This window comes from Somniosus microcephalus, chromosome 12 (assembly GCF_052327205.1).
Source record: "Somniosus microcephalus isolate GS21.2 chromosome 12, FLI_Smic_1.0, whole genome shotgun sequence".
NCBI lineage: Eukaryota > Metazoa > Chordata > Chondrichthyes > Squaliformes > Somniosidae > Somniosus > Somniosus microcephalus.
Genome location: NC_140998.1, coordinates 128,966,060 through 128,982,760, shown reverse-complemented (window position 1 = coordinate 128,982,760; position 16,701 = coordinate 128,966,060). Strand labels below are relative to the sequence as shown.

Sequence of the window (16,701 nt, the reverse complement as noted above, 5' to 3'; positions counted from 1 at the left end):
GACCTTGTCGGCGACGCCCACATCCCATGAATGCATTAAAGAAAATATTTTCTGCACCTTCTCTAAGGCCTTCACATCCTTCCTAAAGTGCGGTGCCCAGAATTGGGGACACTAATCCATTTGAGGCCGAACCTGTGTTTTATTTACGAGAATGATTCCAGGGATGAGGATAGACTGGAACAGCTGGGGTTATTCTCCTTAGAGCAGAGAAGATTGAGAGGAGAATTGATAGAGGTGTTCAAGATCATGAGGGGTCTGGACGGAGTAGATAGAGAGAAGCTGTTCCCATTGGCGGAAGGGTCAAGAACCAGGGGACACAGATTTAAGGTGATTAGCAGAAGAACCAAAGGCGACATGCGGAAAAACTTTTTTACTCAGCGAGTGGTTAGGATCTGGAATGCACTGCCTGAAAGGGTGGTGGAGGCAGACTCAATCACAGCTTTCACAAGGGAGTTGGATAAGTACCTGAAGGAAAAAAATTTGCAGGGCTACAGGGAAAGGGCAGGGAGTGGGACTAGCTGAAGTGCTCTTGCAGAGAGCCGGCACAGGCTTGATGGGCCGAATGGCCTTCTTCCGTGCTGTAACTATTCTACGATTCTATTGCATGCGGTCATTAACAGTTAGGTCGTGATGAAGAGAATGTTGCTATTTGTGGGGACCACAGATTTGAAATGCTGCTTATATTGGATGTAAGGGATGATCCAAGACTGATCTTTTAAATACGTGGGGTTACGGGGATAGGGTGGGATATGTGTCGGTGCAGGCTCGATGGGCCGAAATGGCCTCTATCTGCACTGTGGGGATTCTGTGATTCTGTGATTTCTTCTTGCAAGCTAGTCCATGTAGCCCTCCTCTCCTGAAAATGCTAAGTCTTGTTGGGCTGTACTCTGATGGGCAAAGGCAGCCCTTGTGTACCTCGTCAGTAATGGCCATTCTTCATTGGTGGCTTTAGATGATGAGCGTTCACAGGATATTCAGTATTGGGAGAATTCACAACTGAACCTGGTCCTGTTCTTGCGCATTTTCCAGCAGGACTCACTGGGTAGTGACCAGGAATGGGACCTCAGTTTGATTTTCTCTCTCCCTCCCCACCCTTTCTTGCTGTGGATGCTGAAACCAGCAGTGACCTCATTGCCAGCCCAGCTGACCTAAGATAGCTCTGACAGACTTGTTGATCTATGTGACGCTGCACTACAATTTACGCACTGAACCATGGTATGTAAAACCAGTATGTGGAGCAAGAGTAGTCATCTCATATTTGTTGGAATCAACTGCTGCAGTTTAGAGAAAGTCCACGGTCTCTCCAAGGTTGCGTTGACTTGACTGTGGCTTGACTTTATAGTGTGTACAGAGCTTTAGGTTGGAAAACAACATTCTGCTCAAATATTAGACCTCAGAATTGCTCATCTTTGGCACACGTTAGATAGGTAACCTGATATTTGCCTTTTCTAAATAAATGCTTAGGGCTTATAAACAAACCTTTAACAATATTTGAGGTAAAAGAATGAATGTGTACTTTAATAAAGCATTACAGGGTCAGAGGTTGCAAATACTGTAAATGATCAATCCTGTAAAGATCTGTTCAGTGCATTATAATGACACAACTTATGAGATCTGGGCGTCGCTGTCAAGGCCAATATTTATTGCCCATCCCTAGTTGACCTTGAGAAGGTGGTGGTGAGCCGCCGCCTTGAACCACTGCAGTCCGTGTGGTGAAGGTACTCCCACAGTGCTGTTAGGGAGGGAGTTCCAGGGTTTTGACCTAGCGACGATGAAGGATCGGCGATATACTTCTAAGTCAGGATGGTGTGTGACTTGGAGGGGAACTTGGAGGTGGTGGAGTTCCCATGCGCCTGCTGCCCTTGTCCTTCTAGGTGGTAGAGGTCGCAGGTTTGGGAGGTGCTGCCGAAGGAGCCTTGGCGAGTTGCTGCAGTGCATCTTGTAGATGGTACACACTGCAGCCACAGTATGCCAGTGGTGGAGGGAGTGAATGTTTAAGGTGGTGGATGGGTGCCAATCATACGGGCTGCTTTGTCCTGGATGGTGTCGAGCTTCTTGAGTGTTGTTGCTGCTGCATTCATCCAGGCAAGTGGAGAATATTCCATCACACTCCTTACTTGTGACTTGTAGATGGTGGAAAGGCTTTGGGAAGTCAGGAGGTGAGACACTCACCACAGAATACCTAGCCTCTGACCTGCTCTTGTTGCCACCAGGCATACCGAAAAATGAGGTGTCAACCTGGTGAGGCTACAACACAGGACTACTTGCATGCCAAACAACAGAAGCAACATGCGATAGACAGAGCTAAGCGATCTCACAACCATCGGATCAAATCAAAGCTCTGCAGTCCTGCCACATCCAGTCATGAGTGGTGGTGGACAATTAAACAGTTAACAGGAGGAGGAGGCTCCAAAAATATCCCCATCCTCAATGATGGTGGAGCCCAGCACATGAGTGCAAAAGACAAGTCTGAAGCATTTGCAACTATCTTCAGCCAGAAGTGCCGAGTGGATGATCCATCTCGGCCTCCTCCTGAGGTCCCCAGCATCACAGATGCCAGTCTTCAGCCCATTCAATTCACTCCACGTGATGTCAAGAAACGGCTGAAGACACTGGATACTGCAAAGGTTATGGGCCCTGACAACATTCCGGCAATAGTACTGAAGACTTGTGCTCCAGAACTAGCTGCGCCCCTAGCCAAGCTGTTCCAGTACAGCTACAACACGGGCATCTACCTGGCAATGTGGAAAATTGCCCAAGTATGCCCTGTCTATAAAAAAAAAAAAGCAGGACAAATCCGACCCGGCCAATTACCGTCCCATCAGTCTACTCTCAATCATCAGCAAAGTGATGGAAGGTGTCATCGACAGGGCTATCAAGCGGCACTTACTCAGCAATAACCTGCTAACTGACGCCCAGTTTGGGCTCCACCAGGGCCACTCGGCTCCTGACCTCATTACAGCCTTGGTCCAAACATGGACAAAAGAGCTGAACTCGAGAGGTGAGGTGAGAATGACTGCCCTTGACATCAAGGCAGCATTTGATCGAGTGTGGCATCAAGGAGCCCTAGCAAAACTGAAGTCAATGGGAATCAAGGGGAAAACTCTCCATTGGTTGGAATCATACCTAGCATAAAGGAAGTTGGCTGTGGTTGTTGGAGGTCATTCATCTCAATCACATGACATCACTGCAGGAGTTCCTCAGGGCAGTGTCCTAGGCCCAACCATCTTCAGCTGTTTCATCAATGACCTTCCCTCCATCATAAGGTCAGAAGTGGGGATGTTCGCTGATGATTGCACACTGTTCAGCACCATTCGAGACTCATCAGATACTGACGCAGTCCGTGTCCATATGCAGCAAGACCTGGACAACATTCAGACTTGGGCTGACAAGTGGCAAGTAACATTCGCACCACACAAGTACCAGGCAATGACCATCTCCAACAGGCGAGACTCTAACCATCTCCCCATGACATTCAATGGCATTACCATCACTGAATCCCCCACTATCAACATCCTGGGGGTTACCATTGATCAGAAACTGAACTGGACCAACCATATAAATACTGTGGCTATAAGAGCAGGCCAGAGGCTGGGAATTCTGCGGCGAGTGCATCACCTCCTGACTCCCCAAAGCCTTTCCACCATCTACAAGGCACAAATCAGGAGTGTGATGGCATACTCTCCACTTGCCTGGATGAGTGCAGCTCCAACAACACTCAAGAAGCTCGACACCATTCAGGATAAAGCAGCCCGCTTGATTGGCACTCCATCCACCACCTTCAACATTCACTCACACCACCACCGGCGCACTGTGGCTGCAGTGTGTACCATCTACAAGATGCACTGCAGCAACTCGCCAAAGCTCCTTCAACAGCACCTTCCAAACCCGCGACCTCTACCATTTAGAAGGACAAGGGCAGCAGACGCATGGGAACATCACCACCTACAAGTTCCCCTCCAAGCCACGCACCATCCTGACTTGGACCTGTATCGCCGTTCCTTCACTGTCGCTGGGCCAAAATCCTGGAACTCCCTTCCTAACAGCATTGTGGGTGTACCTACACCATATGGACTACAGCGGTTCAAGAAGGCGGCTCACCACCATCTTCTCAAGGGCAATTAGGGATGGGCACTAAATGCAGGCCTAGCCAGCGACGCCCACATCCCATCAATGAATTAAAAAAAAAGTACAGGTAGACTATCCTTTATCCGAACTTCCAAAAACCTCTAAAAACCGAAAGTTTTTTTGTTCAGCGTAAGTCGTGCGCACGACATGACCAGAGTGGCGCACGACTTACGCTGAGCAGGGCAGAGGGTCACAGAGTTCCCTCCTGGGTAGGAGATTGCAGGCCGAGCCGGGCAGTGTGAAGGAGGTACCGGGAGAGTGAACCCAACAATACAGCGGCCGGTCCAATAGCTGCAGCGGCCTGTCCGATATTCTTTTCTCCCCCGACCCGACCCGCGGCCCGTCCGATATTCTTTTCTCCCCCCCCCCCACCCCCCCAACACCCGACCCGACCCAACCCCCGACCCGTCCGATATTCTTTTCTCCCGACCCGAACCGCGGCCCGTCCGATACTCTTTTCTCCCCCCTGACCCCACCCCCCCACCCCCCCCTGGACCCCCCCCCCGGGCCTCCCTCCCCCTCCCTCCCCCGGACCCCCCCCCTCCCTCCCCCGGACCCCCCCCCGACCCCGACCCCCCACCCCCGATCCCCCCCGACCTGAACCGCGGTCCGTCCAATATTCTTTTCTCCCCCCCCCCCCCCACCCGACCTGATTTGCGGGCCAGCTTAGTAGGAGTCAGCCAATATCTGGCTTTCCAGAGAAGCAGGAAGGGGAATGAGACACGGAACAGTCGCAAGAGGTAGCCTGAACTTTTAAAATTTATATTAAATACAAATTTCCCAGTCTTATAATAATACCTTCTGAAATCCGAAAACCGAAACTCAGCTGGTCCCAAGGCTTTCGGATAAGGGATAGTGTACCTGTATATATTTGGTTGGTCCAGTTAAGTTTCTGGTCAATGGTGACCCCCAGGATGATGATGATGGTGGAGGATTCGGCGATGGTAATGCCGTTGAATGTCAAGGGGAGGTGGTTTAGACTCTCGCTTGTTGGAGATAGTCATTGCCTGGCACTTCTGTGACGCGAATGTTACCTGCCACTTATCAGCCCAAGCCTGAACGTCGTTCACGTCTTGTTGCATGTGGGCATGGACTGCTTCATTATCTGAGGAGTTGTGAATGGAGCTGAACACTGTGCAGTCATCAGCGATCATCCCCATTTCTGATCTTATGTTGGAGGGAAGGTCATTCATGAAGCAGCTGAAGATGGTTGAGCCTAGGACACTGCCCTGAGGAACTCCTGCAGCGATGTCCTGGGATTGTGATGATTGTACTTCAATCACCACAACCATCTTCCTTTGTGCTAGGTATGACTGTGGCACAATCTACTCGAATAGCAATTTTAAAATAACGAATTTAGTAGCAGAACATCATTTTTGAATTGAGAGATTTTGAAATAAATTTTACAGAGATTAACTGATTTTTTAGGACATGGTGGCACACATGTGACAAGGTTAACACAGATGTGACAATTTATGCCACGTCATTTTGTTCACTAATAATTGCTGTATAGCTTGGCACGAATCACTCCAGCAATGCTGGTCATGTGCCCTCTTGTAGTCCCATGAGATGTAGGCTGATGAGGTACCAACATAGATGGCTGGATGTTGAAGTCTTGATAAAGGGGCATTCCAAACTTCATCAAAAGGTTTAAAAACATTCGCAACTTTAAATTAGCTGACTCTGACAATGTCACAGTGAGGTGAAGTAGTTGGTGAGGCCTCCACATTGACAATCTGTAGAAACCAAAGCAAGAACCTGCAGACTGAATCTGGATTCCTGTTACACTTTTACTGGAGCAGTTTACGTTGGTTCTTCACATTTCATCTTTCAACTCAGTGTCAAGTGGCTGTTAGCTGCAAAGCGCTCAGTAATAGAGAACCTTGTGGCCTGTCGTAAAGTTGATAAATATTATTTGTCACTAAGAAACACGTGTAAACTCCTTCCTTTCCATGGAGCCTAATGTGTCATAGAGGCTATGACATTATTAGTTACAATCTTCATGGAAAACATGGAAGAGTCACTTATGTGTAATGTGATATTGTTGATTAGATCGCATAAATGCATACAAGGTCCATCTCGCCAAAGAATCTGCAAAGATCAAGAGCAGAAATGATCACCTAAATAAAACTGCAGGCACAGCATGGGGAGCTCGCTGCTACTCAGTTGGAGAAAATTGCGTCCCTGTGTGGTTCGTCTCTTCCTACACAAAACTAGTTAATGTACAATTAAATCAAACAATGTGAATAATAACCAGGCCTATGAGACCAACAAACTCCAAATGGCTACCAGTCCTCTCAAATATATGGCCCCCTAACATCAGGCGTCAGATTAAACCCCCTTGAGAAAATCCAGGAGCTGCAACAACTGCGACTTTTGAAAGATATTTGGGAGGCGCTTCACCACCGACTCAGCCGCAGAGACCCTTGTGGACTTTGCTACCAGCCATCTCCATGGCGGACGCTGCCTCATTATAGCGAACAGAATGGAGAGGAGTTGCTCCTTCTACAAGGTGCCCTGATGTCCTGGCCAATTTTTATCCCTTGAACAACCTTACTAAAACAGATTATCTGGTAATTTATCACATTGCTGTTTTTTGGGACTTTGCTGTGTGCAAATTGGCTGCCACATTTCCTATATTAAAACGGTGACTATGTAAAAAGTACCTCATTGACTGTAAAGCGCTTTGGAATGTCCTGAGGTTGTGAAAGGTGCTATGTAATTACAAGTTCGTTCGTTCTTTCTTACGATGCCTACCTAAACCCATTGACACTATGGACCTATTTGATTTATAGTCTATCTCCCTATTTTATAGTTTAAGTTTTTCCCCAATCTCTATTGTACACCTTGTGCATTTACAAATAATCATAATACTCCTGCATTTATTCAAACAATGGTATAAAGAAAAAACCTTTCATAACCATAAGACGTTCCAAAATGCTTTACAGCCAATGAAGTACTTTTCAAGTGTAGAGTAAAAAAAGGGACTCGAAATCGCTATGCATAGTTGTTTAGGGTAAAAATCAGATCTAACTGCAAGACAAGTGTGTGAAAGAGTCTAATCTTTCACAGAGGATTTGTTCATTGTGATCCTAAATCCAAGAAGCGAAGACCGATAGCTTGAAAGATTTAAGTTCTGATAATGAAGCAACAACTTGCATTTATATAGTGCATTTAATGAAGTAATATGTCCCAAGGTGCTTCACAGGAGTGTTTTCAAAAAAAAATTTGATGCCAAGCCTCATGAGATATTAGGGCAGGTGACCAAAAGCTTAGTCAAAGAGATAGGTTTTAAGGAGCGTCTTCAAAGTGGAGAGAGTGAGGAAGACAGGCGGAGAGGTTTAGGGAGGGAGTTCCAGAGCTTCGGGCCTGGGCAGCTGAAGGCACATCTGCCAATGGTGGAGCGATTAAAATCGAGGATGCGCAAGAGGCCAGAATTGGAGGAGCGCAGAGATCTCGGAGGGTTGTAGGGCTGGAGGAGGTTACAGCAATGGTGAGGGTCAAAACCATGGAGGGATTTGAAAACAAGGATGAGAATTTTAAAATCAAACGAACAAGCAATACTGTTTGTTTCATGATCTCTCAAAACTGTCCAATTAATTTTATGCCCTGAAACTACTAAAATAATGTGCATTTCAGATCTCTAATTCATAAATCATGCCAGAGAGTTTAGAATGTGGAACTTGCTACTACATGGAGTTGTTGAGGCGAACAGCATGGAGGCATTTAAGGGGAAGTTAGATAAGTACATGTGGGAGAAAGGAACAGAAAGTTATGTTGATCAGGTTGGATGAAGAAAGGTGGGAGAAGGCTCGTGTGGAGCATAAACACCAGAACAGACTAGTTGGGCCGAATGGCCTGTTTCCGTGCTGTAAATTCTAGGTAATTTTATGCAGCACTAGTAGTGAGCATACACATACGTCGCCATTGGTATGTGTGCATGATATGACATCTGGTTCTTTTCTCTCTCGTTCTTAATTATTTTCCTTTTTTTTTTGCTATGTGACAAACATTCCTGAAAACAATCTCTCGAGTGACAGTACCACTGGGGGAAAAAGTCTGGAAAGCAGCTGGCACGATATTTAAAGAGAAATATAAGGTTCTGTTGTTTATTCGAATAGAATTCCGCAGACAGGGTCATTCAGAAGGAGTGTCACTCAGGACAATTTTGATGGATTGGCTTGTACAGAAAGATTCACACTCAGGAGACTCGCTATTGCACCAACTTGCCCAAAGGAGTACAATGCAACGCCTGACAAATGTACCTCTGCCTTCTGCCTAGATGACTTACTGCTTACCATTTACAGGATGTCCTCAGGTCAAGTCTGTTCTGCAATTGCTCCCAGGACCAGTTTTATTGCTTCCACCAACTGCCTATATATAGATCCCATTATCTGTGTGCTGTATTCACCCACAGTCTGTAGATCACTCCAATACCTACAAATTATTCCTTCTGTCTCTCAGCAATTCTACCATGTGTCTAGTTTTATCAGATTTTCACAGCAAACTAAGGATACACTGAACATTTCTCATATGCTCAAGGAACAATAAATTGTCACTTTAGAAATTTGACTTTCATACAGAAATGCTAGCACATTGCTAAAGTCCTGAAAGCATTTAAGAAGAAATTATACATGTGGGCAGCAAAGAGAGAGAATCAAAAGTGCTAAAAATGCAAGTGAAGAAAAGTGTTTCAGACAGTGTCACTGTTCAAATGCCCTGGAAACAATATGCTTCAAAGTCATTTTCTATGAGATATGCCTGGCAAGTTTCTAAGTGTCAGATTTGAAGACAATTTAATGTAACATACTCTTAATGCAGATTTTGGAGTGCTGTGAGATGCATTCTGTCCATTGAAATCTCACTCAGATATTCATCACAAAGTTCCGTTTCAGACGTGTGAGACAAATGGCATTTTTCACGCATGTTTTTTTGACGCCCCTGGACCATCGGAAAGCAGTCCATTTCTTTTCTCGGAGGAGCCACGTGCTTCCCCAATGGGTATCAAGCTGGTCTGGCCAATGACTGCTGTCAACACTGCTTTGTGATTGGCTGATGAGGCATGCACTGAGTTGGATGAGCTGTAGAAATCCCTGTCATTTTTCATTCTTAAGCCCTCTACAAAGATCATTAAACTTCATCTGATGGTGAACTGATGAAAAAATCTCTGAAATCCCTTAATTGGCAGGTAGAGAGTTGAAGAAACCAGATCCATATAATTTCTTGGAGGTTGCTTATTCTGTGGCACTGCTTGGCTAAGTCATCCAGAACATTGCTGTTCACCAGTGGGCCCTAGATTTCAATACTGATGGAAGTCTTTTCTCTGCAGCTGTGAGAGGAGTCACACATGAAATCGAAGTGGTCAGTCTCAACCCAGTTCCTTCTGAGAGTAGATCCAAAGTTCAATACTTTCCATAACGGAACATTAAATCTGTAGCATTTTCATTTGATTTTTAAGGAGAAAAATAAGAGAGAAAAGGAATGTAATAAGACAAAGCTCAAAAAGAAGGAAGAAAATGCGGTTTATAACTACTTTTTTGATTACATCTCTGAAGTGCTTTGGAATGAAAGTTATTGTCGTTGTACTCGCTGAATCTTTCATAGACTATAATAATTTGTCTCTAGGAAGTAATGCCTATGTTGTTCCAGATATAAATTCCCAAATAGTTTTCCTCTGTTACGAAAACAGTTTATCTAAAATTCAAAATAGATTTTCTTGACATGTATACTGGTTTTGTGGCGGAGACCACATAGGGACAATAACACAATGTATAGCCAATGTTGTTATATGTACCTAAACACAATTCACTATGTATAGCAATGTTGTGATATGTACGTACTGGGTTGGGTTATCGGTGCAGGGTCCCTTTAAGAGCGTCGGTAGCGTGATGACGTCGGTTGCGTGATGACATCATAGCCCCTGCACGGGGCTGAGACCTTCAGACCTCGTGGAGAGTGACTAAAGTAAGACACGTTTTGCCTTTGCTGAAACAAAAGTCTCGGAGCCTGTTGATTTCTATCGACCCCCAACAGTTTCAAGATTATCCATCTCCAGTATCATTTAGACTACTACCAATTTTTGTGTGGTATGGTATTGTAAATGCCAAATTCTGATTTGTTTTTGAACCATCTGCAAGAAAAAGCAATAGTTTCCAGCACTATTTCTCAGTACTGTTTCCATCTCAAAATTAGGCAGAATTTGTAGGAAGCTGCCACGCAAATAAGAGATCAATTGTGTTATTATTTGAAAGAAAATTACTTGTAAACATTTGTAAAAGATCTGATTCTTCACCTACATTTTCTGTGAAGGATAACTTGAGTATATTTGCTATGAACTCACAAATGTCCAACTCCTTCACCTTTGGCCATCTACCTCTGCCACTGTCAATTTGCTTAACCATGGTTTTGCCTTTGCCTTGAATGCCTTTGTTCCTAGCAAATCATTCCCTGCTACTTCCCCTGATATAATGCGCAACTTCACTCCGTCAACTTGGATGCAAAGTTAAGTGTAGCTGGCATACAACTGGCCCCAGTCATCAAATGGCAGAGCTGGTTTGACCGTGTCATGTGACATGGTGCCTCAGTCAAAACTGCTTACAACTGTAGGATCATTCTGGAGGTAAAGGACTGTCTTGTTTTGCACACTTTGTACAAAAATAATACATTGCAGGACAACGGAGTATTATAGTTTAAACTCTTTTATGAAGTATTAGGTCTGTGATCTCGATCATACAGCACAGTGGGGACAAGATGGAGTTAGGACCCCTAGCCTGGGTCTTCAAAACAATAGCAGTCCTTACAGATGCCTGCAGGCCAATGACAACTCAGCATGTGATCACGTGTGAATCTAATAGGTATTCCTTACAGATGCCTGTGGGCCAATGATAATTCAATATGCAAATGTTACAAGGACAACCTCAAGAATTTTCCTTTTTCCATGACCAACCACCTCATTGAACTCCTCTTTTCTCCCCATCCACTCTTGCCTCAAACACCAAATTCGAGGAGCTCATGGATATCTTCATCTCCAAGATTGAGACCATCCGTAAAAAGCTGCCTCTTCTTCCTCCCCTTCCTCATACCCCTAGTTCCCAACCTGCCTCCTTCTTGGAGTTTTTGACTTTCTTCCCTTTGCCCCCTCCAAGCTCATTCGTCCATGAAACACACTTCCTGATTCCTTGATGCCTTACCCACTCAACTCCTGACCACTCAACTCCGCTCTCTGGCCCCCATGCAAACTGACATTGCCAATGGTTCCCTTTCTCGGGTCCTTTGTCCTTCAAAACTGCTGCTATTACTTGCCAAATATCCGAGTTTTGTGCCCATCTCTCCCATTAGTTCCTGTTTGAATCCCTCCAGTGTGACTTCTACCCTTCTCACAGCACTGAAACATCTCTAGCCATCAACATCAACATTTGTGACTATGACCATGGTGCATTTAAATTGATTGACCACACCATCCACCTCTGCCATCTAGCTCCTTGGGAATGGTTCCATTCCTACCTTCCAAACACAGACAGTATCTCTCCTGCAGTGGATTCTGTTACTTTCCCTGCAGATTTACCTCTGAGGTATCCTTGGGCTGCATTTCTTCCTTATCTACCTGCTGTTCCTTGACAACATCATCCACAGACAAGGGGGTTAGCTGTCACATATCCACTGATGATGCCCAGTTCTGGAACTTTTCCATTTCTCTCAACCCCTCAACCACCTCCTTGTTCTCAGATTGCTTTTCCGACATCAGGTACTAGATGAGTCACAGTTTCCTGAGTCTGGCCCCCTCCCCAACCACCCTTTTTAGGCTGAACCAGACAGTTTACACTCTTGGCATCCTGTTTGACTCTCAACTGAGCTTTAAACCCCACTTCCTATCTAACATCAAGACCACTTAATTCCACCTCCACAATATCACCGTACCTCAGCCCCATCACTGCCGAAATGCATCCATGTGCCTTTGTCATCTCCAGACTCAACTATATTGTTTTCTTTACCTTGCCCTCCAAATTACAATTTGTCCAAAACTCTACTTCCCGTATCCTGTCCCGCACTAAAGTCCTACTTTCCCTTTACTCATCTTTGCTTATCTATGCTAACTCCCCATTCCTGCAAGGTAAATATACACAGGAGAGTGAGAGCTCACATATATTAAACAAAATTCAGCCATTGGCAAAGACTGTCTTCTTTCTGTACAGTAATTATTTTAATTTGACAAGAATTCCAACGACTCTCAAAGTTTTTGGTATGTTAGATTAATCAAACTCTGCATTCTCCCTGAAAAGTGGGAGAGATTTTAGATACTTTAAAATGCTCTTTCCTGCTGTTAAATTGTATTAATGAGGTCAATTAATAATCTTAATATAGTAGGGATTAAAGTAGCTAAATAGTAGGTGTTGTTTGTCCTGTATGATTCACTCAGTAGCATAAACACTAATTTTATACATTGTTGTATTTCGATATGCAGATTTGATTTGCTAGAAATTTGCACAGAAGAAATTTTGTTAACGTACGCTGTGAATAACGGTTCGCTCAATGAAATCTTTATGCAATTAGCTTCCGTGACACAATGAGTGTGTAATATTTATTCCTTACTTTGAATCTTTGCATCTCTGGCTAAATTAGAATACTGATTTGAAAAGATTCCCAGAGCACCTCAAGCACAACCAGTGAACAGTATTGTAGATTATTAGTACATGCATCTCATGAAGCTATTCAGTTATCTCTCCTAATGCAATATTAAAGCTTTATTTGCATATCAGTATAAAAGTGCTTGTTGAAATTAAGAATGACAAGGCTGGAAAATGGGACGTTTTTATTTTACATGACAATACGGAGTTGCGAAGGTGTCACTACAAGGCAACTTAATATCATTGCCAGCATGTCCTTGGAGTGCAATTCAGCTCTTTCCTGAGAGTAAGGCATGGTTGTCCGAGGTCAATGTGAACAACAACAACTTGCATTTATATAGAACCTTTAACATAGCATACATCCGAAGGCGCTTCACACTGGAGTGTTTTTAATCAAAATTTGACACCAAACCACATAAGGAGATAATTAGAACAGGTGAACAAAAGCTTGGCCAAAGAGATAGATTGGAAGCCTCTTAAAGGAGGAGAGAGCGGTATAGAGACGGAGAGGTTTAGGGAGAGAATTCCAGACTTTAGGGCGTAGGCAGGTGAAGGCACCAATGGTGGAGCGCAGAAAATCGGGGATGCGCAAAAGGCCAGAATTGAAGGAGCGCAGAGATCCATGAGAGTTGTGGGGCTGGAGAAGGTTACAGAGATAGGGAGGTTTGGATATATAACATTTTGTAACTGGTACCATAGAAATAGAAACGCTTTTCTTAACAGTATACAAGAAATACGTGGCATCTTCTAGTGGATGGGGAACTTGAGAGTATAGAACTTATTACACAAATGAGGAAAATTTCATTGATCATGGAATATATTTTGTGCTTCATAGTTTGCTACTGAGAACTCTGTTTATAACACTTTGTATAATTGTCAAGAAATAACCAACATAAATGTTTTTGTGTACAATTATGAGGACTCTTGTAAGAGTGGAGGGTATTGTATTTTGTCTTTACAGCCCTAGTGAGATGCTGCCAGTTCTCTCCAGAATTGAGAGTGGTTGGATGTTAAGAGAACCAGAAGACAAAATGAGAGCAGTAAGAATGTTGAGGGACAGAGCAGAAGAAAGACAGATACACACACGAGAGCAGCAAGATGAGAAAAGTGATTTACTAATGAGTGGGCGGCGTGCATGGGATTGAGGTGTGCCCTTTAATGCTGCAATATAGTTTACAGCGACGTCATGTGAGACTTTTAACCCGTTAAGTAAACATAAAGTATTGAAGTACGTAAGAAAAAAGGAATGAGGAAAACTTATTACCTGATTCCAGGACTGTCCCTGGATTTGATCTGATCATACTTAATCTGTTCAATTGCTGAACAAATTGTATAATCAGGATAAATATGAAATTTAATTGAAAACGTTGTGCTCCTATGCGAACCAGAATGTGTGTTGACTTCCAACCTTCGTTCTGAGTAGTTTAATAGTCATGAACATCTCCTGTTAAGTGGTGTCTTGATATCTGCAACGGTTCAAGTTCTGAAGGCAATTGTGTGGCTGGCTACCTTATGTTATGATACATTATGAAAAGATAAATGAATGCTACTTTAATCAATTCCCTTGTCATCTTATCTCTCTAGCGGCTATGAACTAATATCTCTTTCACACAAAATCGATGGACACCCGTTCTCTTCAATATTGAATTTCAGCTCAGTTGTGCATATGGGAAACATTTTTAGACAACTATTTGGTAGGCTTTCCTCATGGTGGCCATATGTCTGCTGTTTGGTGAAACACTTGACTAATGTTTTTTTGGTTTCAGATTCAAATCCCCATTAAAACTGAATGAGATATACAAACTTAAGATGGATGAATGCTGATTAAGATCAGGTCTGGGTTCATGTTACTGTTCTATATTTTAACTAAAGCAACTTGAAAGTAGGTAGATCAGGCAAAATACTACCCCCGCATGCTGTAATGATATCTGAACTATTGAAGAAACTCGAGCTCTTCAGTAGCCTGAAGTAGCAAAAGGGGTGTTAGATTTGCACGCAAAGTCTACTGAATTTGATGTGAATTTGGAACTGGAAAAGTGCATTTGTCCTGTTGTCATGACCTAGCGTGACCAGCTGAAATAATCAGAAATTTAAATTTTATTTTTTTTAAAACAGACTGCGCATGCTGCAACAAAATGTGTTTCACGTTTTTTTTAAACTTCAACTTTGTTCAGCTTATCAATAATTAAGATAAGTGTCTGGAAACTCTGATGTAGGGTGCAAGTGGCTACAGCAGGGTGGGAACAGGCAAAGGCAGCAGCAGCCATTTTATTATCTACCTCATTGGTTTGAAGAACTGCCCAGCACAAATGGCAAACTTTACTGAGCCAGAAACACTTGGGTTGCTGTGCAGATTCTGGCAAGTTTGATCTCCATATAAATACTAAATGGAGTATTTGTGGGATCTGGAACTTGGGCCTTTAAAAGTCATCTTGTTAACTATCTCCTCAAAAGGTAACTTTAAAATTGAAGATATTAGTCAAATTGGCAAATAACAATATACTGAGGGCAGTAGACCTGAAAAATGTCAATATTTATTTCACCTTAAATAATTGCTAATGTTTCCTGCCTGAAAGGCTCCTGATATCTTATTAACTATCCATGATGTCAGCTGGTGCATCATCTTTTCATTACAACACTGCCATTTGAGTTTCCCAATCAGCACTAAAACACGAGGAATAACTCTCAGGAAAATAAGAAAGAAAAGAAAGACTTGTATTTATATAGCGCCTTTCACGTCCACCGGATGTCCCAAAGCGCTTTACAGCCAATGAAGTACTTTTTGAAGTGTAGGCACGGATGTAATGTAGGAAAGTAGACAAACTGCTGCGGGATGAATGTAAGTCTTGCGAGTAATTAACACGTTTGCATTTGTGTATGCGTATGTATATTTTTACATAGAATTACATAAAATTTACAGAGCAGAAACAGGTCATTCTGCTTTGTGTTAGGCAAGAATATTAAGGGTTACAGAACCAAGGCTGGTAAATGGAGTTAAGCTACAGATTAGTCAAGATCTAATTGAATGGCGGAACAGACTCGAGGGGCTGAATGACCCACTCCTGTTCCTATGTTCCTAACTGGTCTGTGCCGATGTTTATGCTCCACATGAGCCTCCTCCAACTCTACGTCATCTAACCCTATCAGCATATTTATTCATGTTATTGACCTAAGCTGTTTTGGGGAGAGCGAGAAAGATTTTGTGTCTTTCCTTTTTTTAAGTTTAATGTTTGTTGTAAAAAGAAATACATTTATGCCTTCTTCAGATTCAGATGACCCACAGTCTCATTTTGAACTTGTTTAATCATGCATTTAACGAGATTAAAAATTTTTTTTTTTAATGAGTATTTAAAATAATATATACCGTAATCACCTTAACTTATTAAGGGATGGAAAGGGGGTCAAACTTTTATCTTGAAGAATGAAAATGAAGTTTAAATGAACAGAGAATTAAGAAACCATCCCTCAAACACGTGCAGAAAACAGATATCCTTAAACTACTGCTAGTTCACAAAGGCGGTGCCTACTTTCGGCTATGGACCTTCTCCATCAAATAGCATGGCCTGGATATCAGGACCAGTTTAGAACTGTTTCCTGAGAGGTGAGTGACTGGCCTTTTGCTATCCACTGTGGCAAAGTTCCTGAACCTCCATTTGGCAGTTTGTCTCGGCACCAGAGACCAGGATCTTGCCATTTCCGCATCACATGGGCATACATTGGCATCTCATTGCTTTGTGGTGCAACGTGAAGCTTTTATGGAATTACTATTGAGCAAGGTCGTGCTCACAACTCTCTGTAATTTGACAAATGCAGAACAAGATACTGGGACTAGGTTTGCGAACCCAAATGTTTTGTATGGATTCCTCTCCCCCTCCACCGCCCCCCCCTTACTGTTCTACAAATAGAGTTGAGGCTCTATGTTCTTGCCAGTAAGATGGGCAGGCAGGTG

At 43.3% G+C, this 16,701-nt stretch overlaps 1 protein-coding gene across 16 annotated transcripts in view; it reads left to right on the top strand.

The window, feature by feature from the left end:
* The window catches only part of LOC147109520 (alpha-(1,6)-fucosyltransferase), a 993,309-nt gene that overhangs the window by 380,660 nt on the left and 595,948 nt on the right, over positions 1–16,701 (top strand). The window lies entirely within an intron of this gene.